Below are 19,405 nucleotides of genomic sequence, written 5' to 3' on the forward strand. Positions count from 1 at the left end.
TTTTGGTTACTTTCCGACGTAAACTTTAAAAACGCCGATACACGTGTCTCATATTTTTATCTCTACTTTCATAATCTACTCGAATTTCTTTGTCATTTTTTTATTGTTGACAGTGTTATCACACTAACGTATTTAGTCTTCTTTGGGAGCTCTGAACTTTCACCCAGAAATTTGTTACTATAGGTCCATGAAAGAGATATCGCTTGTTTTTGTCTGCAATACGTGCATACGTTCAAAAGGGACACAAAATTCTGAAAAACCCCTAAATACATTATTTTTAGTGAAAAGGATCTAGGTTGTGTATCCGGTATACGATCTGTCCATAGATGTATCGATTCACACAGGTTGAGGGTTTTTGTCTGTCGACAAAGCCGACTGTTACTTGTTTTCGTTAAAATTTCGCTTCAAATATGATAGTCTATATTGTTTATCTAATTGTAGTATTTTATTTAACGTCTTTCAAACTTAAAACAAATGTCGCTAAATTCACTTTTCTCTTTTACATATTTTCAGATAAAACCAACCAAAAATATATATCATTAAAAAAATCCAAATTGTGATGCCAAAGTTCAAAAAGAGTAATCGTATTTATGTATCTAAAATCTGTCCTGCTCGTTCAACAAGTGTCTTTCTACACTTAATTTAAAAGTGCTTAATTTTCAATATTACAAAAAAATAATAAATTTTAAGTTCGTATTCAAATGTTTGTCAAAGTAAAATAAAAAATGCTATAAATAATATGTGTGAAAAAATTGCAATTTATTTTAATTAATCACTAAAGAAATGTGTTAAGTAGTTAATTAAAATTAAAAAAAATATATATATAGAAATCATAAATATAGTACTTAAACGTAGTGAAAAATAAGTATGTATAGCCGTGTGATTAAATTGAAATTGAAGCATTCCAAAGTAATAACGCAACTCATTCATATCGATGGCGGAAACTGCCTGATCACTGCCCAAATAAGGTAAATCTAAAGTATATCTTATAATTATTTATATTATTTATAAAATTTAAACTTAGAATTTTGAGAAAGAATGAATGAGATTTGATAAAACATATTTGGGGGTTTTTCCAATTTACAAATGTAGAAAACTTAAGTATTTTGTACATAAATTAGTGAATATTTCTCCCACCAGACAACTACGTCTCTGTTTTAAAATCTTCCTTTGCTTAGAATTTATCTCATAAATTACCCAATTTGCAGAAGATTTAACCTTGTTTTATTGTTTGCATTGCCAAACTGAAGCCAAAGTAAACTGCAGATAACCTTAACCTACAGCACATGAAACTTAATTAACAAATGTTTATTAAACATTAACAAAATAAAACAAAACATACCTACATACGTACAAACATTGTTGCAAATTTATCTTCAACAAAAGCAAATAAAAAGAAAGCTAGAATGCATGTGGCGTTCCGAATTTCTTAAGTTGCCAAAATATTAAATTACGACGATTTCAATTAAATTTCAAACATTTCTGACCAAAAAAATATGCGAGGTATGTAGCAAAAATTCCATGGAAGTTGTTATTTAACTCAACAACGAAAAATAAATTTATATAACAAAAAAGAAATAAGTAATAATAATAAATAAATAAACAAATAAATAAATAAATATATAAATAAATACATAAATAAATAAATAAATAAATAAATAAACAAATAAATAAATAAATAAATAAATAAGTAAATAAATAAATAAATAAGTAAATAAATTAAATAAATAAATAATTAAATAAATGAATAAATAAATAAATAAAAAATTAAATAAATAAATAAACTAAATAATAATATAAATAAATAAATACATAAATAAATAAATAAATAAATAAATAAATAAATAAATAAATAAATAAATAAATAAATAAATAAATAAATAAATAAATAAATAAATAAATAAATAAATAAATAAATAAATAAATAAATAAATAAATAAATAAATAAATAAATAAATAAATAAATAAATAAATAAATAAATAAATAAATAAATAAATAAATAAATAAATAAATAAATAAATAAATAAATAAATAAATAAATAAATAAATAAATAAATAAATAAATAAATAAATAAATAAATAAATAAATAAATAAATAAATAAATAAATAAATAAATAAATAAATAAATAAATAAATAAATAAATAAATAAATAAATAAATAAATAAATAAATAAATAAATAAATAAATAAATAAATAAATAAATAAATAAATAAATAAATAAATAAATAAATAAATAAATAAATAAATAAATAAATAAATAAATAAATAAATAAATAAATAAATAAATAAATAAATAAATAAATAAATAAATAAATAAATAAATAAATAAATAAATAAATAAATAATAAATAAATGTTTGTACGTTTGTTTGTTTGTGCCTTATAGACTCAAAAACCCCTGAACCGATCTTCCTGAAATGTTTAGGGTACATTGCTACATCGCCTGGAATGAAAATGGGCTATATCATTTTTTGAAATTCCGCGTTGACCTGGAGATACAGCATCAAAACCGGAGGTACTTCCAAAATAATTAGATTTTGTATGCAAATATCTTAAGAATTGTTACAGATACAATCTCCAAATTTGGTATGTGTGACGGAATTTGATGTAGAAATAAATTAACCAAATTATATTCAAATCGGTTCAGATTTGGATATTGCTTCCATATACATATATTTTCGGCCGACTTCATTATTGTATGCACCAAACGCGCTATTAATGTCCGATTTCAATAAAATTTGGAATATGTGACGGAACTTTGTCTAGAAATAAATGTGCCAAATTATGTTGAAATCGGTTCAGATTTGAATATAGCTCCCATATATATTTTCAGCCGATTTTCTGTATTTTATGCACCAAACACACTATATATGTCCAATTTCGCTGAAATTTGGAATGTGTGACGGAATTTGTTCTAGAAATAAATAAGCCAAATTATATGGAAATCGGTGATTGTTCCACAAACATCCCAGGCGGGACAGGGGAGACTTCTCTCACATCAATGAGTGCACCCCAATTCATATTAGCTCAATGATATGGGACCTACTGTTTATCGCCGAGTCCGAACGGCGTGTCTAAGACACCACTTGTAGAGAAGTTGTACAAGGCTGAAATACTCAGAAAATGTCGCCAACATTACTGAGGGGTATTTTGCCACCGTTGAAAAGTGTTTGATGTTGACTGGCCTGGGAATCGAACCCACGACCTTCAGCGTGCAAGGCGGGTGTGCATACCATTGCACCACGGTGGCACCCCGATGGAAATCGGTTCAGATTTGAATATAGCTGCCATATATATTTTCGGCCGATTGGAGGTATTTTATGAACCAAACGCGCTACGTATGTCCAATTTCGCTGAAAATTGGAATGCGTGACGAAATTTGTTGTAGAAAAAAATGTGAGATATTATATCGAATTGGTTCAGATTTGAATATACCTCCCATATATATTTTCGGCCGATTTAAGGTATTTTAATGCACCAAACACGCTATGTATGTTCAATTTCTATGAAATTTGGAATGTGAGACGGTATTTGGTCTAAAAATAAATGTGCCAAATTATATCGAGATCGGTTCATATTGGAATATAGCTCCCATATATATTTTCAGTCGATTTCATGTTTTTGTTACGTATGTCCAATTTCAATGAAATTTTGAATAGGCTTAGAGGTCAGTAGAAGTCATCATTATATACACAAGTACTTATAGTTGGGAAGGGATTGACTAAGGCTACAGCTATTAAATATCATATCTGTGAGAGACTTTTAAGGATTATGTTTTTTTATTATACATCTAAATCATTATTTGACTAGCGGTTCATCATCGCTCATTCTTATGATATGGCCTAGCCAACGTTGCATCTCAATACGTTTAACTATATTCAAGTCTTTGTATAGCTGATAAAGCTCGTGGTTCATACGACGTTGATATTCACCGTCAACGCAAATCGGTCGGTAGATTTTTCGAAGAATTTTCCTCTCAAACACACCAAGCACTGCCTTATCTGCTTGCGCAAGTACCCATGCTTCGGAGCCATACATTAGCACAGGTAGTATGAGCGTTTTGTATAGTGTTATTTTTGTTTGATTTAAATTGCTTACTTAAACCATAGTAGCATCTGTTGGCCAATACAATTCTTCTTCTTATTTCACAACTAATGTTGTTTGTTGTGTTTATGGCAGTGCCGAGGTAGACGAAATCTTTAACTACCTCAAAATTATAGATACCAACTTCCACAGTTGGTCCGAGCTCTATGGACGCTTTGCGCGTCGACGCCATCAATTTGGTCTTTTCGCCGCTTACCGCCAGACCCACTTTCGCAGATTCTGCTTCGACCTTCCTAAAGGTATCAGTTACTTCCTTTATTGATCGTCCCATGATGTCTATGTCATCAGCATAAGCAAGTAACATGTGGCTATTGGTGTAAATTGTGCCATTTCTTTTGACATTTGCCTCTCGTATAACCTTTTCCAGCAAAATGTTGAATAGGTCACACGAAAGGCTGTCTCCTTGTCTGAAATCTCTTTTGGTACCGAACTGTTCGGAAAGGTTCTTTCTAGTTTTAACTGAGGACCTAGTATCAGTTAAAGTCATCTTACAAAGCCGGATGAGCTTTGCGGGGATACCAAATTCAGACATTGCATGTAATGCCTTTGATCGGAGGGGACTGTCGAATGCTGCTTTATAATCGACAAAAATGTGATATGTGTCGATCTGCATCTCTTGGGACTTCTCCAGTATTTGCCGCAGGGTAAATATCTGGTCAGTGGTGGACTTGCCAGGTCTAAAACCATATTGGTATGGTCCAATTATTTCGTTGACCATTGGCTTTAGTCGTTCGCACAATATCCCTGACACTATCTTATAGGCAATAGGGAGAAGACGTATGTCCCTATAGTTGGAGCATACAGTCTTATCTCCTTTCTTCTGGACGGGACACAGGATGCTCAGGTTCCAATCGTCAGGTACGCGTTCTTCCTGCCAGATTGTGCTAACTAGCTGATGCACACACCTTATCAGCGCTTCTCCTCCGGTTTTAAACAGCTCGGCTGGTAAGCCATCGGCTCCTGCTGCTTTATTATTCTTCAGCCGGGTGATTGCTGTTTTTACCTCATCTTGGTCGGGCGGTATACATTCTATACCATCTTCTGGGCTTGGATCTGTGGTATCATCGTCTTTGCCAGCATATTGGAGAAATGTTCCTTCCATATCCTGAGCACGTTATCTGTATCTGTTACCTGGTCTCTACAGGAGGATGTGCCAGTTCCAAAGCCATCTGTTTGATGTTTCACTCTTTGGTAGAATTTTCGGACTTCATTCTGGCTCCTGTACATCTCGATTTTTTCACACTCCCGCTTTTCCATTTCTCTCTTTTTTTGCGGAAAAGACGTTTCTCTTCTCTTCTTTTCTCCCGATATCTCTCGTGCGCTACGCGTTGCTACTGATTGCCGCATTTTTCTCTTCGGTAGCAGCACGACACTCCTGGTCATACCATGAATTCCTTTGTGGAGGTCTCTGGTATCCAAGTATGGATTTTGCGGCTGTTTGCATGTGGGACTGTTTGCAGGTGTGGACAATATTTTGCCATTGTGTTGTTATGTTATCGGGAGTGATCTCATTTAGCAATTGGGCTAGTTGAGTGGAATATGCTGTGGCTATCTGTTGTGTTTGCAGCCTATCGATGTCCAACTTCCGCATTGTGTCTGTTCGTGCTTTATTTGCAATGTATAGAATGGTACGTACCTTTACTGCAACAAGGTAGTGGTCCGAATCAATGTTTGCTCCTCGGAACGATCGTACATCCAACATGCTCGATGAATGTCTTTCATCTATCACAACATGATTAATTTGATTTCTTGTTTTCTGATCTGGAGACAGCCAGGAGCCCTTATGAATATCGAGATGATTAAATCTGGTACTGCTAACTACCATGTTTTTGCAGCTGCAAAGTCTATCAGCCTCATACCATTGTCAGATGTTTCACTGTGGAGACTGAAATTCCTGACTGTTGGGCCAAAGATATTCTCCTTTCCAAATTTGGCATTAAAATCGCCTAGAATAATTTAAATGTCATGGGCAGGGCAACGGTCATATGTTTCTTCTAAGCGCTCGTAAAATATATCGTTGGTCTGTTCGTCCTTTTCTTCAGTGGGAGCATGAGCGCAAATAAAGCTGATGTTGAAGAATTTTGCTTTTAATCGAATTACAGCGAGTCTTTCATTCACTGGGGTGAAGCTGGAGACCAGATGTTTTAGTCTCCGACTAACTGCGAATCCGCAACCAAACTCATGCTTTATGTCATGGCAGCTATAATACAGTGCGTCACCTTTAGGTGTTGTTGTGACGCCTTTCCCAATCCATCGTATTTCCTGTATGCCAGTAATGTCGGCCTTGTACTTTTCAAGTACATCTGCCAGCGCGTAAACTGAATATTCTCTATAAAGAGTGTGAACGTTCCAGGTGCAGATTCGCAGATCATGGTCCTTAAAGCGTTTGGGGGTCGTCAAATTTAGAGGGGTTTGTTTTTCTTTTCTTTCGTTTTTTCATAGTAGGCTGTTTTTTCTATGGGAGGGTTACTAACCCGACGCCCAAACCCAAGATTTTAACGTTCTTATGGGTGAACGCGCGGCACATGTTAGCTCACTTCCTTTAACGCGTGTTAAATGCAGTTCCCCAGGTGACACCACGGGGAGTGTCCACTTGAGATGAAAGAGGGACCAAGATAAATCCTGGGCTTTGCCATGTTAAAACTGGTCAGGACCGTTCCTTGGTATCTTCCATCCCCTACGTCACCCTTAAATTATAAATTATAACATATAAATTATAAATAATACACAATAAATAAAGGTAACTTCTTTACATTATTTTGTAATGGTTTATTCGGCTCATGTGGCTTCTTTGCCGCATTTTTGCTTGGCTATAACTTAAAGTTTATATATAAAATAATTAATGTGTTGTTGTTAGCCGAAATATTGGAAAATAAAACGAAAATAATAAAATATACCAATTCTTTTATTGACCTTAAGCCGAAATAAATTAAACAAAGGATAAAATAATTAATTGTATTCAATTCAAAACTTCTGACCTACACTACGTACAATTCTGGTGGTCCATTTTCCCTTTTCAGTTTCCCCTTTTTATGTTTTTCTCTCTCTCTTATTCTTCTCCTATCAGATAGACAATTTCTTTTACCTAGATCGTGTATTTAGATATCAACACAGCCACAACAACAAGAACGCAATTTATTTCTTCTTCTTCCTATATAAATATAAACAATGAAACCTGTATATTTATCTTTTGTGATATACCTACTACTCTCAAATACTATGTGTAGTGCAAATGTATTTTGCATTGGTTCGTTCGCACCAACAAAAACATTTTGAACACACCGTCAGTTAGTCAGTTAGCAGACATAAAGTTTGTTTAAATGTTTGTGCAATGCAGTACCATCATTAAATTGTTTCCACCTCGAAAAATATCAATGGCATAGCTGTGAAATCGTAACTAGACGTAATTAGAACTCATCAGACGTGTACATGCATAGATGATATTCATTTATGTATTCAACGACCACACCCTCTCACTTAGCACCCACAAAGAAGAACTTTTTTTGGCACATCAATTTTTAATAAATTTATCAAATATTTTGAGATATGGGTATTTTAAGTTTTGCGCTAGTCTATATTTACTATGTGGAGTGCGTAATGGAATAATTCCGACCTTCAAAGTAGTTTGAATTATGATGAAGGTCCCGAGGTGGTATATTCTCCATAGACCGCTTTAACTTATTAAATATTGACATACGATGCACACGGTGTGCCTTAACCAAATTTAAATGGAAGGTGCTTACACCTGGGAAGTTTTTGCAGATTCTGCAACTACAATGCTCATAGATGAGAAATCTCAAGAAACAAAAAAATCGCCGGAGCGATTTTCAAATGAATCGCGCTTTAAGTTCACATTTTCAGGGGTTCTTTAGGTTTTCACGATTTTGCTTGGAAACCGCGAGTGCTATGTAAATGGGCCTAAGAAAAATGTTGTAGCTGTGAAAATTCTCCACAAGATTGGCGTTAATGATATTTACGTAGGTTTTACCGTTTTTGAGATATAGAAGTTCAAATTGAGACAATGCACTTACTGTATCGCCTCCTTATAAAACAATATAATGCTCAGTGCGCCTTAACTAACTTTTGATGAAAACCGCTTACACATGGGAAGATTTCGCTCATTCTGAAACAGCAATGTTCATAGATAAGAAAAATAAAAAACTCAGAAAAAATCGCCGGAGGGATTTTTAAATAAATCGCGATCAAAATTCAAAATTTTAGAGGTTTTTTAGGTTTTCACGATTTTGCTTTGAAACCGCAAGTCGTATCGAAATGAGTCTAAAGAAAATTTTGTAGCTGTGAAAATTCTCTACAAGACTGACCTTTAGGTTTTTTCGTAGGTTTTACCATTTTTAAGATATAGAGGTTCAGTTCGAATTTTTAGGTTTTTATCTTAAGTCTTCAAGATTTTGCTTGGAAACCGCAAGTCATATCAAAATGGGACTAAAGAAAATGTTGAAGCTGTGAAAATTCTCTACAAGATTGGATGATTTATTTTATCTAGGTTGTACCATTTTCAAGATGTATAAGTTTAATTTGGGAAATTGCAGTAAGGACATTGTTTTATAAGGAGGCGATACAGTCAGTGCATTGTCTCAATTTGAACTTCTATATCTAAAGAACGGTTAAACCTACGAAAATATCATAAAGTCTTGTGGACAATTTTCACAACTACAAAATTTTCTTTAGGCCCATTTACATAGGGCTCGCGGTTTCCAAGCAAATCGTGAAAACTTAAAGAACCCCTAAAAATGTGAACTTAAATCGCGATTTATTTGAAAATCCCTCCGGCGATTTTTTTTCGTTTCTTGATATTTCTCATCTTTGAGCATTCTAGTTTCATAATCTGCAAAAACTTCCCAGGTGTAAGCACCTTCCATTTAAAATTAGTTAAGGCGCACCGTGTGCAGCAGAAAGAAATATGTGGACATGTTTTTTCCTTATTTGTTTATCAGTTTCAACAAAAACTTGTGACAGGGTGTTAGGGAGTTAGTACGCACGCTACAAAAACGAACAACTTTGTAACCTCAGCAATAACTCTCTCAAGAATAATGAAAACCTGCTTAGATTTAATTGCTTTAGAAATAACTAGTAACTTCCCACCAGAAATACTCATTACAAAACCCCTTACTAACCCATTATTTTAACAAAGAAGGTCATGTAGCTCGAAGTTTTTGGTTATTTTTGGTCACTAAAATAAGTAGTAACCAGTTTTGCTAACTGCTTTTTTTTGGCCCTAAAATAATAACTTATTTCGCAGCAATGTCCTTGCTATACTTTACAGGGCTATTTGACTAAGCAATGAACTGGGCTTTTATACCCTCAGCAGTTATAACGGTAAAAGTAGTGAAAATTTAAACGGGCATAACTTCTTTTTTCGCAACGGATTTCTATTATTCATTTTCCTTTTAAAGGGGTGAATAATACCTTTCGAACATTAATTAATTTTTTCAAATGGGTTAATTAATGGCTAAGTTGTAGTGGTTGATTCATACCAATACAATTACTTTGTGCTTAGTATTGGATTGAAAATCTCAATGGCTGTTATATGCCAAAATATCCAAACACGTGGATAAAAAACTTCAAGTCGAAATGGGGAGGCTTGACATATTGTCCAGTGGACTTTTTTGCTCAGTACAATCCCAGGAATCAGAATAGCGACGCTCCCGTTAAGCTTTTCTAATCGCCCCGGCCTAATATATAGCCTAGGTCATAAAAAGCACAAAGAAGTTTTTTTTTCAATGCACTCAATTTATTTGTTGCTTGATTTACGTCGGAATGTCACAACAGTAAAGATAAACAATCTAAAGCAGTCTTTCCCATGAACGACAAACAAATTTAGGGACTTTACTTTCGAATATCTGCATTGTTAATGTGACAAAATGCTATCCGAAAGGTAATTATCACTTTGTTTACAATTGGCATTCAAAAAAAACGGTAATTAAAAATTATTGTATAATAACAACAAAAGACAAACAAGTTTCGTTAAGTAAATTGTATTAAAATGTCGTGAATAGTAATTCATGATGCCATTGTCATTCGGATGACATTAATTAAGTAAAACTCGGCCCAACGACAATTGACTTTTTAGTGGTTCTTATATTAGTACTACTAACACATATGAACCCATAAAAATCCCAGAAGGAACAAGAACAAAGAATTACGCACATGACCATTCCCCACAATATGTCCTATTTCCGGATAGATTTGCAAGAATCCTACCATTCACACCTGCCGCTGATTGAAACCGCAACTATTCCTATTTAATTGTCAATAAAAGGTGTCTGCACTTTAAGTGCACATTACTGCAAACACCTTCACCGCGTCGCAGCGTAAAAAGCAAATAAAAACTTTGATGGGTAGGCAACGCGTTGATAGTTAAAAAGTTGCAGTTACTGTGTCATTGTTTAATAACTTAATTTAAAAATAAACACTAACTTGTATAAAACACCTTTGCCAACAAAAAAAAAATTAACGAGGTGAGATTGAACAAGTGTAGCCACACAGTGAGAATCAAGACTTCCATCAATGAATGGGGGTGACGTAGGGGATGGAAGATACCAAGGAACGGTCCTGACCGGTTTTAACATGGCAAAGCCCAGGATTTATCATGGTCCCTCTTTCATCTCAAGGGGACACTGACCTCCCCGTGGTGTCACCTGGGGAATTGCCTTTAACACCCGTTAAAGGTAGTGAGCTAACATGTGCCGCGCGTTCACCCATAAGAACGTTAAAAACTTGGGATTGGGCGTCGGGTTAGTAACCCTCCCCTAGAAAAAACAGCCTACTAAGAAAAAACGAAAGAAAAGAAAAACGAATCCCTCTAAAGTTGACGAACCCCGCAAGCGTTTTAAGGAACAGGATCTGCGAATCTGCACCTGGAATGTTCGCACTCTTTATAGAGAAGGTGCAGTCTTCGCATTGGCAGACGTACTTGAAAAGTACAAGGCCGATATTACTGCCATACAGGAAATACGATGGATTGGGAAAGGCGTCACAACAACACCTAAAGGGACGCACTGTATTATAGCTGCCATGACGTAAAGCATGAGTTTGGTTTGCGGATTTGTAGTTAGTCGAAGACTAAAACATCTGATATCCAGCTTCACCCCAGTGAATGAAAGACTTGCTGCAATTCGAATAAAAGCAAAATTCTTCAACATCAGCTTTATTTGCGCTCATGCACCCACTGAAGGCAAGGACGAACTGACCAAAGATATATTTTATGAGCGCGTGGAAGAAACATATGACCGTTGCCCTGCCCATGTCATTAAAATCATTTTAGGCGATTTTAATGCCAAAATTGGAAAGGAGAATATCTTTGGCCCAACAGTCGGGAAATTCAGTCTCCACAGTGAAACATCTGACAATGGTATGAGGCTGATAGACTTTGCAGCTGCAAGAAACATGGTAGTTAGCAGTACCAGATTTAAGCATCTCGATATTCATAAGGGCACCTGGCTGTCGCCAGACCAAAGAACAAGAAATCAAATTGATCACGTTGTGATAGATGGAAGACATTCATCGAGCGTGTTGGATGTACGATCGTTCCGAGGTGCAAACATAGACTCGGACCACTACCTAGTTGCAGCAAAGGTACGCACCCGGTTAAACGTAGCAAACAAAATACGAACAGACATAACACGAAAGTTAGACATCGGTAAGCAGCAATCGGAACAGATAGCCACAGCATATTCCACTCAGCTAGCCCAATTGCCTAATCAAAACACTCCTCATCCCGATAACATATCAGCGCAATGGCAAAGTATTGCCCACTCCATGCAAACAGCCGCAAAATCCATACTTGGATTCCAGAGACCTCTACAAAGGAATTTATGGTATGAACAGGAGTGTCGTGCTGCCACCGAAGAGAAAAATGCGGCATATAGAGCTACTTTACAATCCGTAGCAACTCGTAGCGCACGAGAGAGATACAGGGAGAATAGGAGAAACGTCTTTTCCGCAGGAAAAAGAGGGAGATGGAAAAGCGGGAGTGTAAAAAATCGAGATGTACAGGAACCAGAATGAAGTCCAAAAATTCTACCAAAGAGTCAAGCATCAAACTGATGACTTTGGTACAGGCACCTCCTCCTGTAGAGACCAGCAAGGTAATTTGGTAACTGATGCAGATAGTGTACTCAGGATATGGAAAGAACATTTTTCAAAACTGTTGGTATCCAAGACTAATAAAAACAACGAAGATACCACAGATAAAATCCCTGAAGATGGTATTGAATGTATACCGTCCAGCCTATATGAGGTAAAGACAGCAATAAATCGGCTGAAGAATAATAAGGCAGCAGGAGCTGTTCAAAACCGGAGGCGACACGCTGATAAGGTGTATTCATCAGCTAGTTAGCCCCATCTGGCAGGAAGAATGAGTACCCGACGATTCTAACATGAATATCCTGTGCCCCGTCCACAAGAAAGGAGATAAAACTGTATGCTCTAACTGTGGGGGCATAAGTCTACTCCCTATTGCCAACAAGATCGTGTCAGGGATATTGTGCGAACGACTAAAGCCTATGGTCAACGAGATAATTGTACCATACCAACGCGGCTTTAGACCTGGCAAGTATACCATTGACCAGATATTTACCCTGTGGCAAATCCTGCAGAAGACCCAAGAGATGCAGATCGACACCTACCACCTTTTTGTCGATTATAAAGCAGCCTTCGACAGCCCGCTGAGTTCAAAGGTATTCCAAGCCATGGCTGAATTTGGTATCCCGGCAAAGCTCATTCGGCTTTGTAAAATGACTTTAACTGACACGAGATGCTCAGTTAAAATAGGAAAAACCTCTCCGAAGTGTTTTGTACCAAAAGAGGTTTCATACAAGGAGACAGCCTTTCATGTGATCTCTTCAACATCCTGCTGGAAAAGGTTATACGAGATGCAAACGCCAAAAGAAGTGGCAGAATCTACACCAATAGCCACATGTAACTTGATTATGCTGATGATATGGACATCATGGGACGATCAGTAAAAGAAGTAACTGATACCTTTGTGAAGGTCGAAGGAGAATCTGCTAAAGTGGGTCTAGCGGTAAACGGCGAAAAGACCAAATTGCGTCCATAGAGCTCGGACCAACTGTGGAAGTTGGTACCTATAATTTGGAGGTAGTAAAAGACTTCGTCTACCTCGGCATCGCCGTAAACACAACTAACGACATCAGTTGTGAAATAAAAAGAAGAATTTATTGGCCAACATATGCTACTTTGGTTAAGGTAAGCAGTTTAAAAACAAAGCCACATCCCGTCAAACAAAAATAACGCTTTACAAAACACTGATACTACCCGTGCTGATGTATGGCTCCGAAGCCTGGGTACTTGCGCAAGCAGACATGGCAGTGCTTGGTGTGTTTGAGAGAAAAATTCTTCGAAATATCTACGGACCAATCTACGTTGACGGTGAATATCGACGTCGCATGAACCACGAGCCGTATCTGCTATACAACGACATCAATATAGTTAAACGTATCGAGATGCAGCGATTGCGTTGGCTAGGCCATATAATAAGAATGGGCGAAGATGAACCCGCTAAAAAGGGGTATTTATACGAACCGCTTGGCGGTGCACGCAGAATTGGCAGGCCAAGGAATTCCAGAGTGTGAAGCAACAAATAGAGAGAATTGGAGATCTTTTCTTAGTTCGGCCTATGGAACAAATATTCTGTAATGGGCCAGCTAAGTAAGTAAGTAATAGATGATTGACCCGGAGCAATCTTCGACCTCAACAAGTATGTGTTTGTGATCGTGTATAGAAGGTCTTCTATATATTGATGACCCAAAGAAGGTTTTCCAAGTATAGAAAGTCTTCTTAATATAGAAGACTATTAGGATGTATGGAAGAACTCTATAAGGACTATTAGAAGATGTTCTATATATAGAAGAATTATAGAAGGTCTTCTATATATAGAAGAAGAACCAATCGAATTGCTACATCATTCTACTCAAATTAAAATTAAAAATTTCTTTAATTCCCATTCGACAGCATACTTACCTCGTAACTAGATGTGCATATGTACGTATGTATAATTTTACAAGAATAACATAGACGACAAAAAAACACCTAGAAAACTGCACGAGGACTGATAGTGAAATAAGTAAATGATACATTGTATCTAATAAAAAATGGCGCGTAAAAAGTACAACCCAAAGTTTGTCGTCGTTATTTAAGTAGTACAAACAACAATAACAACAGCAACGAAAGCGACGTGTACAATAAATAATGCATAAATTGCAGTTTTGTTTTGTTTAGGTTTTGTTTTCTTTTTCAATAAGAAAGTTTTTTACTAACAACAACAATAATAAAAAACCTTAATATAAACAAACAAAAGAAATGTGCTATGCCATCCAAAGAGTTATACTTTGAATAAATTGACAACAATGCACCGCACCTATCCCAAGATAAAATCAAATGGAGACTAATCTTTATATCTATTGAGTACATAGATTTAGAGAAATTGTGTGGGAGATATTTGTTCTGAGAAATGTTAGCTTAATTTGTACTTACAAATTCCTTAGTCATAAGAAAAGATGTTTAGAAATCTTTCCCATCTTCTGCCACTAAAACAATATGAGTGCGTATATCCCCTTAACACGCGTATTGCGCAATTATAGCATTTGTTGTTATTTTTAATTTCTGGGCATTGTTGCTATTCTATTATTTATGCAACAACAAAAAATTCATCTAAAAAAATGTCATTCACTCGAAAATTGGCTAACATTTTCCGCCGCTAAAAGTCATTGCTTTTTTTGTGAAGACAAGTACACGCGCATTTTTTTCCGCTTACATCTGTTACACCGCTACCCACGATCAGTCTTCACTTTTTCTTTTTTTGGGGGTCTATGTATCGATAGCGAATTTTGTACCTTGCACATCTGTATCTCTACAAGGCATAGTCGTTCCTCACAAAGGATTTAGTGCTTATTTTGTTGGGTGTTTTCTTTTTGTTTTTGCTTTCTCTTTTTTTTTTTCTTTTCATTCAAAATAGATACAATTTCAAAATAAACCCCATTGCTCGTGATTATTTTAGTTAGCCAAATGTTGCTGTCGGCTTGGGTCCGTTTAAATTTAAATCAAGCAAATCAAGTGTCGGCCGAGGTAACAATTATTTTGACACACACACACAGAAATACGCATTTATAATCATGGGCTGTGTGGCATGTAAAATGCAAAGTTGTACAAAGATATTTTGTTTTGAAAAATAAAAAAAACGTTGTTTTCAGGCTCTAATGTTAGATAGGTCCTGATTCCAGTTCTATTGGCATGACGACTATTTAAGCCTCTGTCTGACCGGATCTGCAAGACGCTGATGTATCTATGTTTGTCTCTTCACCCATCTGGCATATTCCTACTCGAAGATGGATGTTACCGTTCACAGAGTTTGACTCATGATGTCGATGTCGCACAGTGTTGCTATTTTTTGTAATACCCCGGTTACACTTAACCGGATTAACCCAGTGGGTTTGGGTTTCAAACGTCAATTCCATAGCTCAAACGTCAAATAAATCCTCTTGAAGTGGGTTAACCCGGCAAAAAACTCTAGTGTAACCGTAATATAAACGAAAACAGAAATATATTTGGATCTAAACAAATATTTGTTGGCAACATTTTGTATTTTTGTATTTTTTATGTTAGAACATATTTTTATGGGTGGAGAAAGGATTTTTGACAAAGAGCGTAACAGCAGAGCTCTCGCTTATTTTAGAATAAAGAGCTGTGTGTATGGTGCAATAGAAGGCGTAGCAGCGATGACGGGAGGGTGAAAAAGTTTGTTTTTGCTTTGGTGGTGTGTATGCGGACAAACGCTTGTATTTCGTTATTTGTTGTTGCGATTTATTCTATCACAAGCAGTAATTTTTTCTTTAACTCACAGTTAACCAACCTAGCAAGCGTAGAGGATAAGAAAAAATGGCATGCATTATTTTTGTTCTTTTTGAGGGAAAGACAGCAGAGAAAATTGTTTCTTCAGTTTACTCAAGACAATCGTTGAGTAAAGAAGGTAACGTGAGTGAATAAATCAGTGGTTTGTGTTTTCTTAAAAAATTATGGTTGTTAGTAAATTAAATGCCAAATATATTGCTTTGTTGGATAAAGAAGAAATCGCATTTAATATTTGTAATAACATTAATACATTTTTCATATAATGCATATATTTGAAATATGGATGTACCTATTTATTACATTATATAATCATTTGATTCCAGATACCGGTTTCCTGTTGATGATTTCAATTTTGAAGAGAATGTGTTTTATTTCACAAATGAAGGAAAAGCCTTCAACGACGTTTCTATATTTTATATTTAATAGTTTTTATTTATTTTTTTTCTAAAAGTATGGGACTGCGTTATTATTTGCATCTTTTATAATTGTTTTTTCTTTCATTAAAGTCTGTTATGTGTTTTTTGTATTTGGAATTTTGTATGTACCTATGTGTATGTTGTTGCTTTTGTGTATTTCTATTTCTATGCATTTCAATAAAATTAGCAACCACCACCATTTATAAATGTGTGTATGTGTATGTTTTTTATGACTTTTGGGTTTGTATTTATATTTCATTCAAACATATATTTGTGTGCGCCCAAACATATATTTCATCAAACATCGATTCCGGAATTAAATTGCAACGTCTCCGCATAAAGTCAGCTAAATTGCAGACTTTATAACTTGGAAGAACATCATAGTCGCGATCCTGGAAACAAAGCTCACCATTACACACCTGTCTGTCCAGTACAAACCTCTTTCGCCTGAATGAGGAATTGCCGAGGTAAAGTTGCTTGATCTGTACATACTGCCGATGAATATTTGTTTTCTGCGTTATATGCCATACATTAGTTCTCTTTTGAATGGTAATAACAGTCTGGTGCTAGAGGACTTCAATACCCATCATGAGCTTTAGCATTCCGTTCTAGGCAATAACGATAGGGATACAGCGTTGACTGGTGCAAATTGATAGCTCCACATTTTACACCGTGAAGGAAGACGCTCCTACGAGGATATAAGGGGATTGTCGCAGCTCGCCAGACATTATCATTGCGACACCCCGTCCGATAAATGAAATGTCCTGATAACCCGTCAGAACATTTTCCGATGATCGTCTCAGTTAACAGACCACCCGACTTCATCACATCTGACCGCCGTTCTTTCCTGAAACATGGATAAGCTGATTGGCATGGGTTCAGAGAATAACCGCTTCAGAGAGTTGTCCATTATGGGGCCCAAGGGGAATTTGTATGGGACCAAAGGCGAATTTTCACAAAATCACTCTACAGACCACATTTACGAGTATTGTCCAATTGATGAAAACAGTTTACTAGTTCTTTGTACGTTTAATGTTTCCTCCTCGGAACAATCGTGCAACACACTCGATGAATAACTTCCAACACCCACAACGCACAGTGGATCCACTTGTATGGAGAAAGTGGCCAAAAATATTTAGAGTGTAAAAATCAAGCCAATACGCCGGTTACAGCTTTGTGCTGCTGCGAAGACTGTTTTAAGAAACCACGAGCGTAACATTCTCCCCCCTTTCCCCTCTGGAGGGGGTATATGGTAAGAATTGTTTAATGATGTTAATACAAAATGACATGTACAAAGGTCCCGATTATCTTATGTTGCAAAAATAGGCTTGGGGAAACAAAACACATAAAATCCAACCAATTTAGCGGACTGAAAAAATCAAAATTTTTGTCTGAAAATTGGTAAAATTTTTAATATAGATCTTATAGCGCTCTTCCTGAAACGCACCTACCGCCAACGTAAGACAAATTTGGAACAAGATTTCTTCATCTTGCCACTGATGCAAATTATGTTTATGTACGTGGTCAGAGTAACAGAGTTATACGCTAATATATCCATAGAAACCCTATTCTAGGGCAGCTTTAGTCAGCGCCCCACCATTTATAGTATGTAGAGTTTGGGAATTCCCGACTTTTTTCCATTCCCGGGAAATCGGGAATGAAAATTTCTCATTCCCGGGAACCCGGGAATTCCCGGGACTATGTTAAATCGAATTCGTGGGGCATAGACGTGACAGAGAGTAAGCAAACATGAAATACCTACTCCCTTTATGTGTAGTTGTGTCATTAGTTATCTCTTTGGAACAATATAAAGGGAAAAATAGCAATATGGTCAAAAAGCAACAGCAAACATCTTAAACGACGTTGTGCCAAAATCTTGAAAGAACCAGTAAATCATATATGACATATGACAGCTGTTCAAGAATATCTTATGTATGCGGTCAAAATCCAATTATTCCTGACTAATTAGCGGAGGTTATATAAAATATCTTTTTCCAACTACCATCCTAGCAAAGCTTCCTTGATATCGAAGAGTGCTGTCCGACTATATTTTTAAAGTCAACGATATCGTATGTTCTCCTTATGGTTCGAAATGCGTGTTGATCATATAACAAATCCGTTTATAACGAATTTTTACACGGCTGACCTTTTGAGTACACGGCTTCACAATGGCAACACGTTGGCACCAATGATATAGAGTCGTACTTATATGAACATACATACCATCGTTATTACTGGTTTCCAATCCTAATATGCTCTATTTGCCACTTACATATTATACAGTGTTTTATATTGCAAACAATAATTTTGGAGAAAACAACAATTCGAATGGATCACAGCTTTTATATCTTAGCAAATTAATATCCTTCAAGAATGCCACCAATAAAAATTTAGACTAGAACTGCCGTGATAAACTATAAATCAAGAATTATGCGAGGTTATACAGACTTCGAATTCCAGAAAAAACACCAATTATCGAGAGGACCAATACATACATACATATTTTATACGAATTATGGCGATTTTTCCAATGGGCCCGCAATTACGAATAATCGGGGCACGAATTATCGCCATTCTACTATATTTCCAATATTTAATAACTATAAGACAAATAATATTCGACTTATACATGAAAATACAAATACCCGTATTCCCGGGAATTTCAAAAAAATTACCCGGGAAATCCCGTTCAAAAAATTTCGGGAATTCCCGGGAAATCCCGGGCCGGGAATTCCCGACCAGAAACTCTAATAGTATGGCACTAGATGGCAGCTGATTTAAATACTAAATTATCTTGAACCCATGACCTACTTTGGAAAATTATTCCCGAGGTGGGCACTGGTGGGCATCATGACTAAAACCTTAGGTCAAATTTTAGTATATGATCGAATTGGCACTACAAAATACACTAAGAAAATATGCAGCTAACTAGAATTCCACAACACGCTAAAACACTATTTTTATACCCTCAGCCTTTAGGCTATGAAGGGTATA

At 35.8% G+C, this 19,405-nt stretch overlaps 1 protein-coding gene across 1 annotated transcript in view; it reads left to right on the plus strand.

Annotated features, from left to right (window-relative positions):
• The first annotated feature begins 513 nt into the window (after nt 1-513).
• Nucleotides 514-19,405, plus strand: part of Myc (bHLH transcription factor Myc) — a 116,420-nt gene continuing 97,528 nt past the window's right edge. Inside the window, exon 1 of the mRNA XM_073975135.1 lies at nt 514-968. The gene's annotated coding sequence lies outside the window, so the exon portion shown is untranslated. The remainder of the gene's footprint in view (nt 969-19,405) is intronic.

This window comes from Musca autumnalis, unplaced genomic scaffold (genome assembly GCF_047663935.1).
Source record: "Musca autumnalis isolate F117 unplaced genomic scaffold, ASM4766393v1 scaffold_3, whole genome shotgun sequence".
Lineage (NCBI taxonomy): Eukaryota > Metazoa > Arthropoda > Insecta > Diptera > Muscidae > Musca > Musca autumnalis.